Source organism: Panthera onca, chromosome A1 (assembly GCF_046562875.1).
Source record: "Panthera onca isolate mPanOnc1 chromosome A1, mPanOnc1 haplotype 2, whole genome shotgun sequence".
NCBI classification, from domain to species: domain Eukaryota; kingdom Metazoa; phylum Chordata; class Mammalia; order Carnivora; family Felidae; genus Panthera; species Panthera onca.
The window spans coordinates 166,149,635-166,170,095 of NC_138339.1; positions in this window are offsets into that span (position 1 = coordinate 166,149,635).

Here is a 20,461-nt window from a genome sequence, read left to right on the forward strand (position 1 = left end):
GTTGGGTAAACGTCCGATTCCTGGTTTTGGCTCAGGTCATGATCTCACAGTTTGTGACTTCGAGCCCCACATCAGGCTCCATGCTGACAGCACAGAGAGAGGGATTCTCTCTCTCTCTATCTCTCTGTCTCTCTCTCTGTCTCCCAAAATAAATAAATAAACTTAAAAAAAAAGAACAGAGTAGGGAAAAATTCGACAAATAGCTAGAACACTTCAATAAAATCTTAATTTTTGAAGGTTTCTTCCCTCCCACCAACATGTAAATCTTTAAAATTACCCGGAATTAATATCTGCCTTTGGTGGAGGGGTCCAGTTTTACTTTTTCTTAATGCAACATACAATTGGTAACAAATATAGCTAACAATTAGAATTTATACCATAGGCTCACTAAAGACCACTGCCAATTTTATAATATATTATTTTAATGCTTATTGTTTTCGAGAGACAGAGAGAGCGCATGCGCTGAGGAGGGACAGAGAGAGAGAGAGAGAGAGAGGGAGACAACAGAATCGGAAGCAGGCTCCAGGCTCTGAGCTGTCAGCACAGAGCCCGACCTGGGGCTCGAACTCACGAACCATGAGATCATGACCGGAGCCGAAGTCAGACACCTAACTGACTAAGCCACCCAGGCGCCCCAATTTTATCGTATTTTATGCTTATTCATATATGAAGTTTTTTTTCAGGGCTCTGTTTTCTATTACATAAATAAGTATATTTATTTATCTCTATACCTGTAATGATTGTTTATGGGCCAAGATCAGGCAGGAAACATTTTTCCACGTTAAGCTTTTTTAGTATTGTCTTAGTTATTTTTGGTAACTGTCTCTTTCAAATGCAATTTAAGATTGTTGACGTTTCTAAAAAATTTGGTAAGAAATTATTGATATTACCTTCAATTCAGAGAGGAATCTCGAGAACTTTATATATTTGTGTTAGTGGTCTTATCATTATGAATGTGGTATCATATCCTAAATCTGTCTTTATAAAGTTTTAGGTGTCTCCACACAAAATACTTTATCTTTTGTTGATTATTCCTGAACGTTTTTGTTGTTGCTGTAAGTAGTATCCTTCTTTTCATTACTTTAAAAAGGTAATTTGTGCCTAGCATACAGGAATACAACTGACTTTTAAGCTACTTAGCAGTGCCTGGGTGGTTGAGTCGGTTCAGCGTCCAACTTTGGCTCAGGTCATGATCTCACAGTTTGTGGGTTCGAGTCCCGTGTAGGGCTCTGGGCTGACAGCTCAGAGCCTGGAGCCTGCTTTAGATTCTGTCTTTCTCCCTCCCTCTCTCTCTCTCTCTCTGCCCTTCCCTTGTCTGTGCTCTCCGTCTCTCAAAAATAAATAAATAAAATTCAAAAAAATTTAATTACATATTTTAAATCTATGAGGCACTTTTTATTCTGGTGACTTATTCATTCCATACCTAGAAGCTTGTATCCCCCACTCTTCTTCACCCATTTTTTAAGTTGTTTTCATGTTTACTTATTTATTTGTTAAGAGAGAGAGATAGAGAGCAAGCAGGGGAGGGGCAGACAGAGAGGGAGACAGAATCCCAAGCAGGCTCCATGCTATCAGCACAGAGCCCGATGTGGGGCTCAAACTCACAAACCGTGAGATCGTGACCTGAGCTGAAACCAAGAGTCGGACACTGAACCGACAGAGCCACCCAGGTGCCCTGTCCTTCACCCATTTTCCACCCGTACCCCACTCTCTCTGGTAACCATTAGTCTGTTCTCTGTATTTATAGGTCTGATTTTCCTTGTTGTCTGTCTGTTTACTCATCTGATTTTAGATTCCACACGTAAGGGAAATCGTATGACGTTTGTCTTTCTCTGTCTGACTTAATTAACATCCATCATCTCATATAGAGACAACGAAAACTATGGAAGAAAATTCCCTTTGCAATGAGAACGTTTAGGACTTAATCCCTAACCCCTTCTCCTGTCTATCACACAGCTGTTATTGTAGTCCCCACGCTATTCATTCCTCCCCCTCGTGCTTATTCACCTTATAACTAGAAGTTTATACCTTTTGACCCCCTTCGTTTACTTCTTCTTTGCATACTCCCCACTCTAGTAATCACAAATCTGATCTCTTTCTCGACGAGGTTTTGCTTGCTCGTTCTCACTTGGTTTGGATTGCACACATAAATGAGATCCTATGTTCAGTATCAGTAAATGAAGCCATCCTGTTCCAGATAGTGTTCTAGACTTGGACTGTGTCACTGAACACGGTGGACAAAGGGACTCATCTATCTCAACTCTGTCAGGTGACACATGGTTTTCCACTATTTTCTGTTCTCTGTCCCCCTCGTTTCAAAAACAGGCACCGAATTTGATCTAAGGTATATAGTGAGATGTTAAAATTGAATGATCGAAGCTAATTTCTTCTGACGCTCGAAGCCAGTGAGGAACAATATCTTCCTCAGTCACAGCGAGGAAACAGACATGCGGGCAGGACTTGGAGGAAAGGTGGCAAAACAGGCCCTGTGTTCCGTGTACTTTTCCTCACGCCAGTGAATGAATCTGAATGTGCTAGGGAGTTTAGAGTCTGGAAATTTTGGTTAAAGGGTCACTGAATGCCTGAGAACTTATAATAAGATTATTCTTACTTTTCTTAAGTTGAAATTAGTCCTGGCAGTTATGGAGACCCAAAGGCAGGGGATGAAATGCACCTTTGACGTCGCTCCTTTCCGCTGGCACCTTATTTCCAAGGCAAATAAAAACCCTTGTAAGAGGACAGCACTCATAAATTAGTACTTCAATGTTCTCACACAAGGAAACAATTCACCATGAGTGAACAGTGGTGATAATAAAACACCGCTAATGAGGATAGCCAAGTAACTCAGATTGTAGCATCAGATAAAATACAAAGCAACCATGTAGGCAAGGTTGATGAATTATTGCGGGTCTGTCTCCTTATCCTCTCTTCTACCCTTTCTGAGTCCCAGATGTAGGTAAGGTGGAAAGATTACCAAACACTTCTCAGGGAGAAAACAAAAATAACTTTCAAGAATAAAGAAATAATTGGGGCGTCTGGGTGGCTCAGTCGGTTAAGCGGCCGACTTCGGCTCAGGTCATGATCTCGCGGTCAGTGAGTTCGAGCCCCGCGTCGGGCTCTGTGCTGACAGCTCGGAGCCTGGAGCCTGTTTCGGATTCTGTGTCTCCCTCTCTCTGACCCTCCCCCGTTCATGCTCTGTCTCTCTCTGTCTCAAAAATAAATAAACGTTAAAAAAAAAATTAAAAAAAAAAGAATAAAGAAATAATAAAATTATCGTGACTTTAAAAGTCAACAGATGGATTCAACAGCAGGTTAAGGCACAGCTTGCAAAAGGTAGTGGCCTGGAAATTACACAGGACGCAGTCAAGTAGATGGTAAAAGAAAACAAGAGAAAAGAGTGATCAAGAGACGCGGGGCGTGGAAAGAGGCCACTGAGGCGTCTGATGAAGGCCGTATCTCTCCAGAAGAGATTTGCATGGGCTTCTATCGGGCCCCCCTGGGAGCTATTGGTTGAAAATCATATTATCTTATTTCTCAACTCCAGCATTACCCGAACCATGACAATAATATAAATAATCCGAATCCAAATCCTAAATCTATGTGCAAGGAAATTAATCACTGTCAATTATCTGCGGAAAGATTATTCCCCTTCGGAGACCCTAGGCTGATGCAGATAAAAATTACCCTTGTAACAGAAAACCTATTTGCTTCTACTGATGCTTTTTAGAAAAGCTGTAGCGCCGTGAGGATCACAGATGGTTGTGGGGGTTCAATCACGGGAGCCGGAGGTGCCATTTCCCGTCTCCCACACTAATATTAACACGTAAGCATGGAGGTCAGCGCAGTGGCAAATGCACTCAGAGCAGGTGGCTTCGGTGACTGTTTAGAATGCCGTTTCCTGTCCCCTGTGATATTTTAGGCTAGCTGGCCTTCCTTCCTCTTTTAGAAGCTCAGAAAAACATTTATAGGGAAGTTCTAGATTTTCAGGCTACAATTTTTAGGACGGCTAGTAGGCCACAGTATAGATACAAATGCCTAAATATGTGCTTTATACTTTGATGGAGACCGATGAACAATTGGATCTAGGCATATATTGATGATGTGAATGATCATTTTTATCGAATGCCATCTCCAAATTTCATCGTCCAGCATTGCAACGCATGTTATTTTTAGTGGCTATGGGCTAGGAAGATCTAACTAATGTCGACGGACCATATGATCGATTTATTTATATCAAGGGAAGATTCAATGACGTGTTCTACACAGTGAGTCCGAAAACAACAACAATAACAACAACAAAAACAAAGAGGGTAGAAAAATTGAGACATTACATCATTACGTGGCACCCAGAAGCATAAACATGCTCCATCCCAACAACATTGTGCTGTTAATAGCCAAGAGCACATCAACACCATGGGTGTCAAATTAATGAAGAAAAAAATAACCATATTAACTTGATATTGTTATGTGCACCTGACTGAGTTTTTTTAACCTTACTGATAACTAAATTGTATTTTGATACATACGTCATATGATTTACACAGGGAAATAGTTTTTATGTAATATTGTGATTTGTTATGGGTTGGTAATATTAAAAATAATTTGTAAAAGAATCCTTGAATTGCCTATCTACTCGCCCAGAGTACCAAACTCTTCTGCTACCAGCAGGGTGTTAGTAAAATGTCTAATGGAAACAATATGGAATTCTGAACAACAGCCTTCAAATAGAATCCTTTAAAGGGGCGCCTGGGTGGCTTGGTCAGTTAAGCGTCCGACTTCGGCTCAGGTCATGATCTCACCGTCTGTGAGTTTGAGCCCCGCGCCGGGCTCTGTGCTGACCGCTCAGAGCCTGGAGCCTGTTTCAGATTCTGTGTCTCCCTCTCTCTCTGCCCCTCCCCTGTTCATGCTCTGTCTCAAAAATAAATAAACGCTTAAAAAAAAATGAGCTCCATATTTAGTTGGAAGAAACACTAGGCACTATATTGTGGGAGGATGGAGGGTATGTCCTGGTAGATGAGCAGCTCTGCTTCATGGGCAAATCAGAGAAGTTTAAGAAGGAAATATATGTGCAAGTTATATCCAAGATAACCGTAATTAGACCACAGTGTTTAGACACATAGGAACAAAAACACATACCATGTTTATTAACGTGTCCTATATCTAGGAGTCATTGGTAAACATACCTAATTCTTTACATCCACACAAACCCCAGAAGAGGAAATTTATTTATGTTGAAAGAGAGAGAGAAAGGGACAGAGAGAGAGGGAGAGAAAGAACCCAGAGCCTGACGTGGGGCACGAACGCACAAACCTTGAGGTCATAACCTGAGCTGAAATCAAGAGTCAGATGCTCAACAGAAGGAGCCCCCAAGGCGCCCCCAGGGAAACTGAGTCGTAAAGAAATAATATGACAGACTCATGATCTGATGCGCTCATTTTCTAAAAGAGAAAGAACTGGCCTTGAGTTCTGCGCTGGCCAGCCAGAGCAAACTGCTGTAGCCTTTCTGTTCTGGTGTCCTCGTTTGCAAAGGAGAAATGGTATCTGGTCTGAAGGATGCTGTGGAGGTGACAGGTGCGGCCACGCTGCACGGAGTCTGGCACACAAAGTCCTTCTGCCTCCTCTTGCGGAAATGGCTCGAGGAGCCTCATTGTTTTCTTCCAGTGCCTGCGTGCTTCTGCTGTTTTGAGCCTTCTCCTGGGCTTCCCGTTTCGTATTTGCTCACCTCTCCTCTTCCTTTCTATCAAATCTCTCCTGTCCTTCACATCTTAAAGTCTCCAAACCATTATCTTCTCATGCTTTCCAACTTCTGTGTCCCTGCATTTTTGTCTCTGAGTGTATTGATCCCTTTCCCCCCAGCCCCCCCTCCACTTGCACGTCAACTCCTTCAAAGAACTGCTCTATTTGCTCGTATCTCGATCGTTCCAAAGGGGAAACATCAAACTAGTTTGGCTTGCAGTGCCCAGGGAACGTATTGCAGTGTTTATTTTTCCCTCCTTGCTATTCCTTTTCCAAATTATTGCTTTAGACATATGCTACACTCAACAGTAAAGAGGGTGTCAGAGAGTTTGAATGATACAAGAAAGCTTCCTATGGCTGTTCCAAGAAAAGATGTCTGTGATCTGAGTAGATCTTAGGGATGGGGCATAGGAAAAGGCATCCTTTTTTGCTTAATCAGAATCCACTGTATGGGACTCGTAGTAATGCAGCCACGGGATGCCTTGTTTTATTAATTAATATCTATTATATTAATTCTGTTATTTTATAGACAGATATTATTCCTCATGAATGAAATTTTCTTTAAAGTGATTTGCAATTATGTTAATCCTTTGTTCTCATGGTGATACATTAAAAAAAAAAAAAAAAAAAGATTACCGGGCCCTGGGTGGCTCAGTTGGTTAAGTGTCCGACTTGGGGCTCAGGTCATGATCTCACAGCTAGTGAGTTCAGGCCCGGCATTGGGCTCTATGCTGACAGCTCAGAGCCTTCAGCCTGCTTCAGATTCTGCGTCTCCGTCTCTCAGCTCCCCCCTCCCACTCATGCTCTCTCTCTCTCTCTCTCTCTCTACCCTTCAAAAATAAACACACATTAAAATAAAATTTTTAAAAAGATGATAAAAATATACAGAAAGACATTTTAGTGATTTGAGTATAAAAAACACAATTTATATGACAAATAGGAATATTCTCCAATATCCCATTCCTCTGTGTGTCAATTAGACATCCGGGCTTTTTTTTAAAGAATGATTTTTTTTTTTCTTTGCTGTCAGAAATTATTTCCTCTGAACCGATAAGACTTCCGGAATGATCCCAATTAAGTAAAGCTGATTTGAGAAACAGTTTTATAAATATTTAGGAACCAAAGCCTTTCATTCTGAACTATGGAAAGTGACTCTGCACTAATATTGTCTGACAGTGACCTAATTAAAGTCATTTGCATACTGATGAGACTTTGAAGAAAATAAGCAATAGCATGCTTGTAATAGATAATTAATTTGTATTTCAAAATAAGCTATGGCTATTTAACGACAACTCAAATGACACATTGAATTAAAAGAGTTGTTCACGTTACTTTTTAACAATAAACTCCTGTTACAACTTTTCAATTGCGCGAAGCTTCAAACTGATGAACAGATCCCATGAATCCATTTATATTCATAAGGTGACTCCTCCTTAAGTGCTTAATTCTCAAATTCATCTCCAAAATATCTCTTTTGTCAAGAAATTCGGAATGATTGATGTATTACTAATTAAAATATTTTCCACTTCTCTAGCAATGTGCATCTGAACAGTAAAATGCACTTTTCAAATAATCTCACGTTCATCCCCTAGGACCGTAATTCATTCCCACATTGTAGGGGTTGAAATGGTCGAGTAAAGAGATGTGGGCACAGAAAGCAAGCCGAAATGAGCCAGGATGGTGGGGCATTCTTCATTTTGCCTCCTAGCATGAAGTAAGACATACAGAGGCTTAAATAAACTGTCTGGGACAACTAATATTGTCCAACCCTTCTAATTTACTGCCCCTTATTGATCACTGGAAGTGTAAAATGTCTAGAATCATTCACCAATCACTGCAGCTGGCCATGGACATGTGAGTTGCGGTGATTTATAGAATGTCTTCCTCCTCTGAGCCATTAATCTCTCTTTCGTGTAAGTTTCAAACGCTAACTGTGGTTTATTTTCATAAAGTTCAGTCACTCTACAGTATAGCTGTTCTGTTATCAATTACTCTATGCCTGGCAGTCCTGGAAAAAAAAATGCTCTGATGACATAATTGTAGGTGAATTATGAAAACAGCAGGCCTTTATCCAAGAGAAAGTTCAAGTTTTCATGCAAAAATATTTCTTCATTGACCCCAGAAGGCACATCCAGCATAGACAAGCACTAGCGTTATTTACCCAGTCTCTGACAAGAGGATTAAGAATAACCATTGCCGAATTTCAGGTGACTAGGGAAGGACTAACAGGTCAGCACAAATGGGAGGAGGAGACACCAAGGGGACAACACGTGAGAAACGCTGGGTGTGTTTTCAGTCACACGACCTTGAAAATTCAGAGTCACCTCAAAGTTTGAAAATCTGTCCTCTTTTATAACATAAAAAGCATTTCATTGAAGTTTGAGATTTGTGGTTGTGTGTATGACATTGGCCTAAAACCCAGAAAGAATCACCGACCCTTGATCTGGAAGAAACTGCAAGAGACTTTATATGATGTTATGCATGTTATACATGCATATATGTGTATGTATATTCAACATAGAGCCTGACGCGGGGCTCGAACTCACGAACCGTGGGATCATGACCTGAGCTGAAGTCAGAAACTTAACGGACTGAGCCAACCAGGTGCCCGTTAGGCAGCATTCTTAAAGTCACAAATAATAAGCGGGAGAATGAAAAGTAACTTGCACTTCTGTATTATAGTATGTTAAATAACTGGCATTTTTTTCTTTAAATTCACCCTGAAAATGCTTGATTTATGTTCATTTAAGGAATCGTGCTTTTGTTTTGTTGTTGTTGTTGTTGTTGTTTCTATAGGGGTTCAGTATGTGGATCGTGTTTTGGATACCTCTGTCTTGCAAGAAAGCTCCTACTAGGGTCTATACTTTTCCTAAACATAATTTCCAAATCCACACGTTACACATTATCTGAACAGATACATTCAAATCTTTTCATTGCAAAATCCCATCTGAATGCTTGCATTTAAAGGCTATTACCTTCAGACATCATAGGTAAGACTCAGTTTAGAACAAACAAAAACAAAACCATTTATCGTTTATTAGGCGTGTTCACTAACACTTCCAACACCTACAAATATAATTCTCATGCTAAAGAATCTCATTTATTTCCACACCTAGTCATAATCTAAGTTAGATTTCCTAGCACAGATAGATATCAACTTGTACTGAAGCAACAAATCTCATGCCAAAACCGGTATCAGCAATGCTCCTTTATTTAGGTCTCGGTTAGGTTAAGCCATTTGATGCCTTATTCAGAATTCACACACACTGTTTCACTGATACACACACACACACACACACACACACACACACACACAGCTAGCTTTGCTGAGCAGTTATCACTTCCAAGAACAGAACTATAAAACTGCAAGAGAACACTGCTGTGTGTTCTACCATCAGAAGAAATATTATCCCAATCAGTAAGCCTTTTCCAGGAAGCTGAAAATCCTGAGTTGCTGACTTTGGGCACTGCAAAGCACTGCTCCGAAAGTCACCTTGGTGCATGTGGTAGCAGCTAGCACGCCATCACCGGAATGACATTTTTAAAAAGAGTCATACTTTCTGTGCACTTCAGATAAAAATAGCACAGGCCTCCAGCACTGTTCCACATTTTGTGGTCTCATGGACAAGCACAAGAAGTTTCACTTAATAACAACAGAACCCACCGAATGTTCATTTAGTTGTACAGAACATCAGAGCTTTGCTGAGTTTTTCCCTTCGGTCTAAATTAGATCTGCATTTCAGGGGCAGTCACGGAGCTGGGAAGTTACTGTGTTTACGGAGTCAAGCGCTGTTGGCCAAACCTACCTCTCTCCCTTGGAAACTTTTTGTAATTTGAGATATTAAACCCGAATGACTCTAGAAGGAAGAGGAACATAGGATCAGAGATGTAGTCCTTCTTAGTTCTTGTATGGGCATTATTCATGAAGGCAGGTGGACCTTGTCAGCGACAGCCGCAAACTCCCAACCTTATTAAAGGCTTCACGTCAAGGGCCATATTTTCCTTCAAGGCTCCACTTGGAACCCACCAGCTAGTAAAGCACACCATGCTTCCCACCACCTTGGTAGCTGCCACGTGCTTTTGCTAGCTTCTTGTTCCATTTCATTGTAATTAACTTCCTGTTTTATTTCTATCAACCCTCCTAGACTCTGCGTTGCCAAAATGGAGTTAATTTCGTATTCATCATTTTACTTCAGAGACGAGCACATCAGATCCTGAGCAAGTCTGCCTGCTGGTTCCCACCTGCTTAAACTCACTCCTAGCTTGATGCTTTATGCTTTCAATAGCCAAAGGAAAATGAAGTTGCAATAGTAAGTAAGACTCAAGAGGGGTGTGTGTGTGTGTGTGTGTGTGTGTGTGTGTGTATTTTCTTCCCAAGCAGTCCTTGCCAGCTGGTTTTTAAGAGGTTAGGGAGGGGAGCCCGGGGGGCTCAGTTGGTTAAACATCCAACTTTGGTTTTGGCTCAGGCGATGACCTCACGGGTTTGTGAGTTCGAGCCCCATGTTGGGCTCTGTGCTGACGGTGCAGAGACTGCTTGGGATTCTCTCTCTTTCTCTCTCTCTCCCTCTCTCTGTCCCTCCCAGTCCCCTCTCAAAATAAATAAACAAAACCTTAAAAAAATAACTAAATGTCAGTGAGTCTGGTGTTTGACTGACACAATGCAGTTGGCCATGGGTTTACTTTATCTGGTGTGTGGTTAATGGGTATATTGAAAAAAAACCTCTTCGTGGAGTAACCAGAGGTGGTTAGCAGCCCTGAGATAACCGCCACCAGTCCGCCTTCCAGAGCTGTCTCAGTAACTCACCTCCCCAGCCCCGTTGGCATGCATCGTTTGGGCTGACAGTCCTAGGGGAGCTCTGTTGAGGTCATACCCAGACTAGAACACCTCTCAAGATAAATGGTAAAATGCAAACAAAACAAAACAAAACCAACAAACAAATAAACAGCAGCCAAAGTGTTAGCCCCAGGGTGGAAATGCAGCCCCCGTCCCTCACGGAATCAGCCCACACATGCAGTGTCACCGGTTTCTGTTAAGTAAATTCGTGTAAGGATTACCCATTTAGGTAAATAAATTGGTCTCCAGGAGAAGCAGGTACAGAGCACATATCCTTCACTGGATTATTGACTGTCGCTGGAGTCCATCAAATCCATGCCCTGAACATTAAAACCTCAAAGATGATCAACTCCATGGCTATGAACATGGAAGGAAAACAAGATCAGCAAAGAGACAAGATACGTGCAAGCACAAGGCTTGCAGCCAAACCTCGTGTTCGTGTCAGGACGCATCACATGAGCTAGTCCAGAGCTGACTCAGGAGGGAGGGTGGTCTGTCCTGCTCCCAGCTTCACTCACAGTGGACTAGCCTGACTGGTTGGTTCTCTGAGGAGGTCCACACCCAAAGTCAGGAACAACCCCACACTTTCAAACCTTCAGGAGGTTGTTGGTATCTGCCTCGTATACACGGATGAGTTCTTTTTTGTTTTTCTTAATTTGTTTTTAACGTCTATTCATTTCTGAACAACAGACAGACACAGAGCATGAGCAGGGGAGGGGCAGACAGAGGGAGACACAGAATCTGAAGGAGGCTCCAGGCTCTGAGCTGTTAGCACAGACCCTGACGTGGGGCTCGAACTCATGAACCGCGATATCATGACAGAGCCAAGTCGAGCGCTTGACCGACTGAGCCACCCAGGTGCCCCAATACATGGATGAGTTCTAATAAACTTTGGTTTTATGTTGTTTCCCATAACAGGCAAGTTTTTGTCTCATTTTGTAGGAATAAATATACATAAATAAAAGGATTGAGTGTATGTAGACACAAAGGAAAAAACAGGGGAATAAGATACGAGAAGTACTCAAACAATGAAAATAGACTTATTTATTTTTTTAATGTTTTATTTATTATTGAGAGACAGAGCATGAACATGGGGAGGGGGGGCAGAGAGAGAGGGAAACACAGAATCCAAAGCAGGCTTCAGGCTCTGAGCTGTCCACACAGAGCCTGACACGGGGCTCGAACCCACAAACCGTGAGATCATGACCTGAGCCGAAGTCGGACGCTTAACCGACTGAGCCACCCAGGTGCCCCCAAAATAGACTTATTTAGATGTAAGATATATTTAAGTAGGGCTCATGTTGTCTCCTAATCAATATTGTGACCATTTCTTAAAAGTTGTCCTAGATACACAGTGCAGCTTCTCATAAAAAAAAAAAAAAAGAAAAAAAGAAAAGAAAAGAAAAGAAAAGAAAAGAAGAAAAGAAAAGAAAAGAAAAGAAAAGAAAAGAGAAGAAAAGAAAAAACAGAAAAGAAAAGATAGTGGCTATGAGGGCAATAAGCATGACACGGTGGGAATGAGTGAAAATGGTTAATTTGCTTCCAAGAGTCTCTTATTTTCTGCTTCTTAGCCTCAATTATAATTTGAGATTAAAAAGCCTGAATTAGTAACCCACGTGCAGATTCCGGAGTTAGGTAACTTATTAGACCTCTGGATCCGCTAATTGCTTCTAGTGTGACATTAGCTAGCATCTTAAACTCTCTCTGTTTCTTTGTCAGAAAAATGGGTGTTATTCTAGTAATGACTTCCTGAGATTTTGGTGGTAAATAAACCAGAATAGAGATGAGTTGTTTTGCATAATATCAGACTAATAAATACTGCACTCGAAACAAACATGTAAGTTCTGATTAGAAGCAAGAGCTGTAGGTTCAGTAATCACCTTGTGAAGGTCATCTGGTTCCATACTCATCTGTATTCAAGACCCATCCCTTCCACTGGACTCTCATGTATCTTTGGTAATCATCTCTCTCTCTCTCTCTCTCTCTGTCTGTGTCTCTCACACACAGAGTAAAATGAACAATGAGGTAATGATAATCATAATCACACGTATATAAATATAGTTAGTGTACAACGAGGACAATGATTTGGAACATTTTGTGTCATTTACATTTGTTGCATGAGATCATGACCCGAGCTGAAATCAGGAGTCGGACGCTCAACCAACGGAGCGACTCAGGCTCCCCTCTTTTTTCTAGGTCAGTCTTTGCATTGAGTTTTTGTAATTAGCTGTGCCCAGCTTTTTAAGGTTTTGAGTTTCAGTGGGAGTGGACACACGAGTGGACACATGGAGGGAACTACTCTTTTCCAGCCGGAAGTCTCAAGAAAACAACAGCAAACTGCCCTATCCCAGTCATGGAGAGGATATCTGCAGTTACAAGGGGTGTGGGAGAAGAAGAGACTTTAGCGTTCTACCCGATAGAGCGCAAGGAGCTGGTTCAGTGCATGTTGTTCAGGACGGATGTAATACGGGATTGCCATCAGCTTAGTCTTATGTCAGTAGGAGTGGGCTCTCTCTTCCTCGGACTCCACCCCTCCAGATCTGGTCTGGCAAAGTGATCCCCTGCTTCAGAGAGCAGACCGTCTGTTGCATACTGAGCAACTTGTGTTGGTGAAACAGATGTAAACTAATTACAGAAGTCTCAGGCCTGATGTTATTGAAATAAGTAATGCAAATAGTAAATATAATTCAAGAATTAACTGTGCCCTTTGAAATGACTCAAAGGTGACTGCTGTCATTAGCTGATACTCAGAATATCACTGTTCTCAGGATTCTCATTTCATTGTTGTTATTGGAAATGTGCTTGGCATTATTTTGTCCTTGAGGTTTTCACTACTCTCTACCAAGTATAAGAAAGCAAAGTGCAGATACCACACTTTTTATGAAATTGAGATCTAAATACCCTTAAAAGCACTTAATAAAGAAATCAAGAATTACCTTTGGTGTCCTAAAATAATTTAAATAGCTTGTTTCAATAATCCACTTTAGAGGTTTGTGAAACTCAAAAAAACATGAATATTTTGGTTAATTTGTGTTTGATAGTTTTGAAACACTAGATATAAACAAATGAATAATAATAATAGTGTTCTTAAATTATGAGCTACTATGTAATAGCATATACAAACATCACTGAAAACTGAAATTTTCTAGAAGCTTATTTTACTTATATTTAATAATATTCAATATTTTCTAATGACAAAAAATATGTAATCATATATGCTTCAATAAACCCCAGCCAGTCAATAAGGAAAATACCTATTGAATACAGAATTTTATTTAAAAATATCTAGAATAGATTTTTTAAAAATAATATGTTACTTTTTATAATACATATTATACTCAAAATAAAATACATATAGTACATATTATACTCAAAAATAAAATTTATTTTTATTTGTGGAAAATAAAGTAATTACACAAGCAACAACTAGGAAATACAACAGAATTATCCAAGAAACAAAATCTGGCTTTGGAAATTGGTAAAAACAGTAAGAAAAGGGTTTAAAATGAGTAGGAATTAACATAGGCATTTGCAGACACAATCATGAAAAAAAAAAAAATCAGGTTTTCAGATTAATATGGGGGAGTCAGCCCAGTGTGGTGGGATACTGGCAAATTCTCGAAAGTGAAATAGTGGTAGATTTTGGATGATCTTATATTTAATTTTTTTTAATGTTTATTCATTTTTGAGACAGAGAGAGACAGAGCATGAGTGGGGGATGGGCAGAGAGAGAGGGAGACATAGAATCCCAAGCAGGTACCAGGCTCTGAGCTGTCAGCCCAGAGCCTGACACGGGGCTCGAACTGCCTGACCGTGAGATCATGACCTGAGCCGAAGTCAGAAGCTCAACCAACCGAGCCACCCAGGCGCCCCATGGACAATCTTGTATTTTAGATGAGAGAAGTTTTCAGCCCGAGAGTAAACGATAGTGAAGTCTGAGCACGTTATTTCCATTTGAAATATGAAATCTGAAACATGCTTTAGCCAAGCAACCGAGGCTCTAGTTCAGTGATTTTCAAAAATATATCTATATCAGCAAAGCAGACCAATTCTTTACATGAATCTTGTGTGGAAAACCAAAGGGACCGCTAACCAAAGTGGAACCGTTTTGTCGAAGTAGAATAGGGCTCCCTCACCGTTATCAGCAACTCCCACGGTAAGGTTCCCCGGACCACAGTTTGAAAAATACTGCAACCAGTCCAGACCCGTGGACTATTTGCAAAGATGTCAATACCTGGTGAATTATTTGGGAGAACTACAACCCTACTGTTAAAGACCTAATGGAGTTACTTTTGTATATTTAATAACATTTCAACTCATCTACATAGTGCCTTAATAAACAGGCTGTGTGTACGGACATATCACAATTTCACAAGACCATTTTGACAGTGCATCTTTAAGGAGCAGACGCTTTGAAACATGATAAAAATAACTTTTCAGTTTGAGTTAACTAGTACCAAGGAATGGAGGCTATGGGCATCTTTATTTCTTAGTTAAGGTGCTGAATGCCCACAGGTCACCCCAGAGGGATCTTGCCCTATCCCGTCCCAGAGGAACAGCCCATCCCCTGTCATGAAGCTGAGGGGTGAGGCAAAGTAGGGCATCAGGGGACTCTGTGTAGTTGTAGTTCAGTGTAGAAGTTTGGGGCCTATTCTACCAAAAGGTCAACCCCAGAAGTGGAAGTATGGCTCACCCCTTGCCTGTCTGACTGGTAAGCTAAAAATGTTTTTTATATTCATAAGTAGTGGACAATTGAGAGAAGAGTAGTGTTTTCTGTGACTTGATAATCATGCACAATTCCAACCTCGGTGTCTGTGATTAGGTTTTATTGGTACACAGTTGCCCCCGTTTGTTTACATTGTGTCTGTGACGTCTTTCATTCTGTGACACGGTTGACTTGTACATATCCCCACATTTTTCCCATTCCGACTTCAAATTTAGCTATAAACTTTATAGTTTCTTTTAACAAAATTGAAAACTATCAGGTATCGCCTGTATGTTGCCTATATTTTATAGCAAAACAGCTGCTTAGCAATTGCTATGATTTATATTTTCCTGAAAAGCAGTGGTGAAGCATCTTGTGTTTATACTGTGGCCATAATATCTAATTATTATCTCATTCTGCTTGAATAAATAAGCAATATTGAAACAGTGACTACAACATGTGGCCCACTTTCTAAATGTTAAAAAAATTAAATGGTGGGGCGCCTGGGTGGCTCAGTCGGTTACGCGTCTGACTTCGGCTCAGGTCATGATCTCGTGGTTCGTGAGTTCAAGCCCCGCATCAGGCTCTGTGCTGATGGCTCAGAGCCTGGAGCCTGTTTCAGATTCTGTGTCTTCCTCTCTCTCTGACCCTCCCCCGTTCATGCTCTGTCTCTCTCTGTCTCAAAAATAAATAAACGTTAAAAAAATAATAAAATAAAATAATTAATTAAATGGTGAATTTTTACACATTTGTGAGAGAAAGAAAGACCATTGTGATAATCAACACAAAGGGAATATAGGTATTATAACTTTTTTATAGAATCATGGCTAGGGGCACTTGTACCCCAATGTTTATAGCAGCACTCTCAACAATAGCCAAATTATGGAAAGAGCCTAAATGTCCATCAACTGACGAATGGATAAAGAAGATGTGATTTACCCATGGGGGAGGGGCGAGGAAAAAAAAAGAGGTTAGAGTGGGAGAGAGCCAAAGCATAAGAGACTCTTAAAAACTGAGAACAAACTGAGGGTTGATGGGGGGGGTGGGAGGGAGGGGTGGGTGGGTGATGGGTATTGAGGAGGGCACCTTTTAGGATGAGCACTGGGTGTTGTACGGAAACCAATTTGACAATAAATTTCATATTAAAAAAAAAAAAAAGAATCATGGTTCCATATAAGCGTCAGGTAACTGTACCAAAATAAAGGCTTATAAATCGTATGCACCCACTCACAAAACAAGAACACTACTAAACTAACCTTTGTCCATAAATACATTCCTTGTTTATACTCTACCCCATCCCACACAAAATGTAGCTTAATTGAAACAAGATAATTATCTAATTACCTTACTGGAAGAAGGTAAGGACGTATTACTAAAATTTAAAATAAAAAAATCACATAGAAATTTTATTTAATTTTGTGACAACTGTTGAATCAATATAACTCTTTGTATCCTTAATAACACTACCCCTTATTATACATAAATGGATAAGAATATTAAACTACGTATTCCAAATACAATCTACTGGTAATAAACACATAGAGTTGAAGTCCACAATAATATGTTAAACTATTACACATGTGCATTAATACTGTCTTTTCAGTAGAGGGGTTACACAGGAACATTTACAATTTTTATAAAAACAAGTAAGGCTAAAGTTTTATTTTATTTTATTTTATTTTATTTTATTTTATTTTATTTTATTATTTTTCTTTCTTTATTTTGAGAAACAGAGAGAGAGCATGTGCCCATGCATGCATGTGAGTGGTGGAGGAGCAGAGAAAGAGGGAAAAAAAGAGAATCAGGCTCAATCCCATGAACCGTGAGATCATGACCTGAGCCAAAGTCAAGAGTCTGGTGCTTAACTGACTGAGCCACCCAGGCGCCTTTAATTTTGAAATTGAATCCCTCACTTATATTCCCTTATCTCAACTGTCTTGTCATTTAGAGAGAAATAGAGTCAGTACCCACTTAGAAAAATTAACTCCTGGTAGAAAATACAAAAACTTCAAAAGGCTTAAATTCAAATTCTGTCCAAAAGGATTATCTCATTCGATAATGGAAAAAGTATGTTTTACAAACATGGATAAGAAGTCTTGATTTGCATATAATAAGTTCACAATGTAAAGAAAACTAGGTGGGCTGAATATTTCTACCCAAATACTTAGTCCTTATTGTAGTCCATGTAGGATCATATGATAAAAGGAATTGATTCTGAGGTCCTTTTGTTTCCTGATATTTTCTAAATTGTGTTTGTGCATTTCAAACTGGCATGATTTCTCTTTTCTCAAAAGCAAATATCTAATCAATATATTCTTTTATTCTCTCCTATGATTAACTACATTGTTTTTGCTCCTATGTAATTTGTACTAATGAATACTTAGCAAAGGCTAATTTACTTTCTTAAATAAAGGAATGGGCATCTAATGTATTCCATTAAATCAGTGACCTTAAAAATAGAATTTATGTTGATAACATAATAATGCATCCCCACCTAAGGGCAATGGCGAAAGAAATATAATTTTCATGTGAATTGCCTTTATTTAATTGTTACACAAGTAAACTCAAAAGAAAATTCTACTTTAAAATTCTAAGAAAAAAAGCAATATCTTTTTTGGGGTAGATATCGTAAAAAGTTTATTTTAATCTTTTTTTTTTTTTTTTTAGTTCTACTAATGTCAGGTTTTTAGCGGAAACTTTCTTTCAGTTAAAAAATTGTTTGATATGTTTTGTTTGAAGTATAAGAAGCAAATTCTGCCCAGCCATTCTTTTGCCATCTGACTGATGGACCACTACATTGGCTTTTTCATTGGGGGTAGAAATATTATTACACAGGATAATTCACAGTGGAGTTATCCTCAAATTGCACGTATGAACAAGAGTGTGTCGAGTGCGTAGACAAGACAAGAAAGTTCATAATTTTCAAAGACACTCATTCTGCCAAGAAGTTTTCCCTGTCAATCTGTGCATTCATTTAAAAGCTGGGGCTTCGACTAGATATGTGATTTCTTTGCCACCAAAGAGCGGTAGCACACTGTATCTCCAAAGTAGCCAGGCTGTTGCTATAAAGAATCTCTTTGCAAACAGATTAGTGTGTTCTCTGTCCCAAGAGAGGAAAGATTTCAGTTGTATGGGCTATTTTGAGATTTTAGATGTCAAATGCCGTGTATTAAGGCAGTGACATTTTGGAACACGTGATTCCATTGTAAAGATACATTTCACTGCAGCTACTAGTGGAAATGCCATAACAAATCAGAAACACTGTTTACTTGCAATATTGAGAAGGCTTGCAGTATTGAGAAGGCTGGACTCTGACTTGGCAATAATCACAATGAAAAGGAGAAATTTAAAAAAAAGGCAAAAATAGTATAATGAACAATGTGTTTAGTAAATGGAGATTGGCAAACAAACAACTGGGATATTAAAATATGACGGTTTATCTATCATTGGTGTATCTATTGTTATCTATCTATCTATCTATCATCTACCTATCCATCTATTTATGAATCAAGAATTAAGATCAACATTCATTTCTCTCTTAACATGCTTTTTTGACAATGATTTTCAAACAGTCCTACCCTAAAGCTCCTGTATATTATCACTAAACTCTCTGGGAAGGGTATGGATTAATTTCAAAAATGGCAACATTTAATATAATACAGAGTTTCTGTAAAGTCAAAATATTGGTAGTTGAGTAAGCCAAAATCTCATTTATTTACATCAATAAAATAGGCACCTCAAGACAAATGGTCTCCCTTGAGTAATGTATTGCATTTCCCACTGTTTTTAGAAGGAATGAGTAATGACAGTGAAAAGCTTAGGTTCATTAAAGAAAAACAAATTTAATGTACTGGAGTCCTTTATTTAGAAGGAGCCTGTGACGTGAGTTGACAGTTGCTTTGTTTAGACAAGTGTCATAGTTTTATTTCATTGACCACATTTTCTAAAGTCAAATAGGGCAATCATTCTATCAGCATCCAACTTGGACATCCAATGTCAACAAGAAAACAATGGCTTCAAACTAAAGAACCAGACTACTCAAAATCAAATAATTATATTTTTTTTTCAGTAATGGCAACATTTTATATAATTTGACCCATATGGGGCTAGGTCATCAATGTTGCTATAGTGAAATCTAATTCCAGATTTCCATTATAGAATTTTTCGGAAAACAAAACATTTCAAAACAAACAAGAGATGCATTGTCAATCAGCTAACAAAAGCTAATTATGCTAGTTTGAGGTTTACCTATAGTGTAAATGTAACATTCTATTGAATATTCCTTGATTTTGAACAAATGTATGCTACTTCTTCGGAGAGAAGCAAAATTAATTTCAATATATCCTGTCTTTAGTAATGGTGATATGAATTGCCCTTGAACTGTTCTGATTACCTTCTAGTAAGTAACAAAAATAGACTGGAAATGGCAAAGAAAGATACATTTAGGGCAGAATGGTCTTAAACATTCCAAGTACATTTATTTCCCTTTTATTCGATTGTTACAATCCCTTTGCAAGGCAGATTCATCTGCTAGAAAAAAAAATGAGGGAAAAAAATCACCAATAATACAAATTTTAGAAAATATTGTCTTTGGTGATTAAAAGTAAATGTTTATGAACTACTTTAAGCTATAAATGGACATTAGATTTTGCTTTCTAGAGGAAATCATCATTTATATTAGACATGCTTTGTAGCTTCAGGCACATCCAGAATATTAGAAACCGCTATCGCTTCTGCACAGGGTATGCTCTTTAACAAGGGTTTAAATAAATGACAATATTCTTATATTTTATCTCAAGATATGAAACTGATCCATAAAACAGATGTAATTGTCCAGATAATTTCAGCTAAAAACTCATTTAGATAAATTACCAAAAATGTAGAATCAAAAGTTTCATTATCCTCTCCCTTTAATTACCTAATTTGCTTTTATACATAACAAAATTATCTGCAATCAAAGTCAAACAAATTCTATGTAGGACCATATAATGTGTAATTAGCATTAGGTGAAAAAATAAGTATTAGGTAAAAAAAAAAAATAAAAGCAAACTCTCCAAGAAATTTTTGAAAATTGTACAAATAACTGATAGTAAGAAAAGGAAGATGATGCAGTGCCCTTGGCTCTTTTCAAAAATAATTTTGTTTATTCTGTGTGCTGAAAAATACAACATCGAATATAGAAAAAA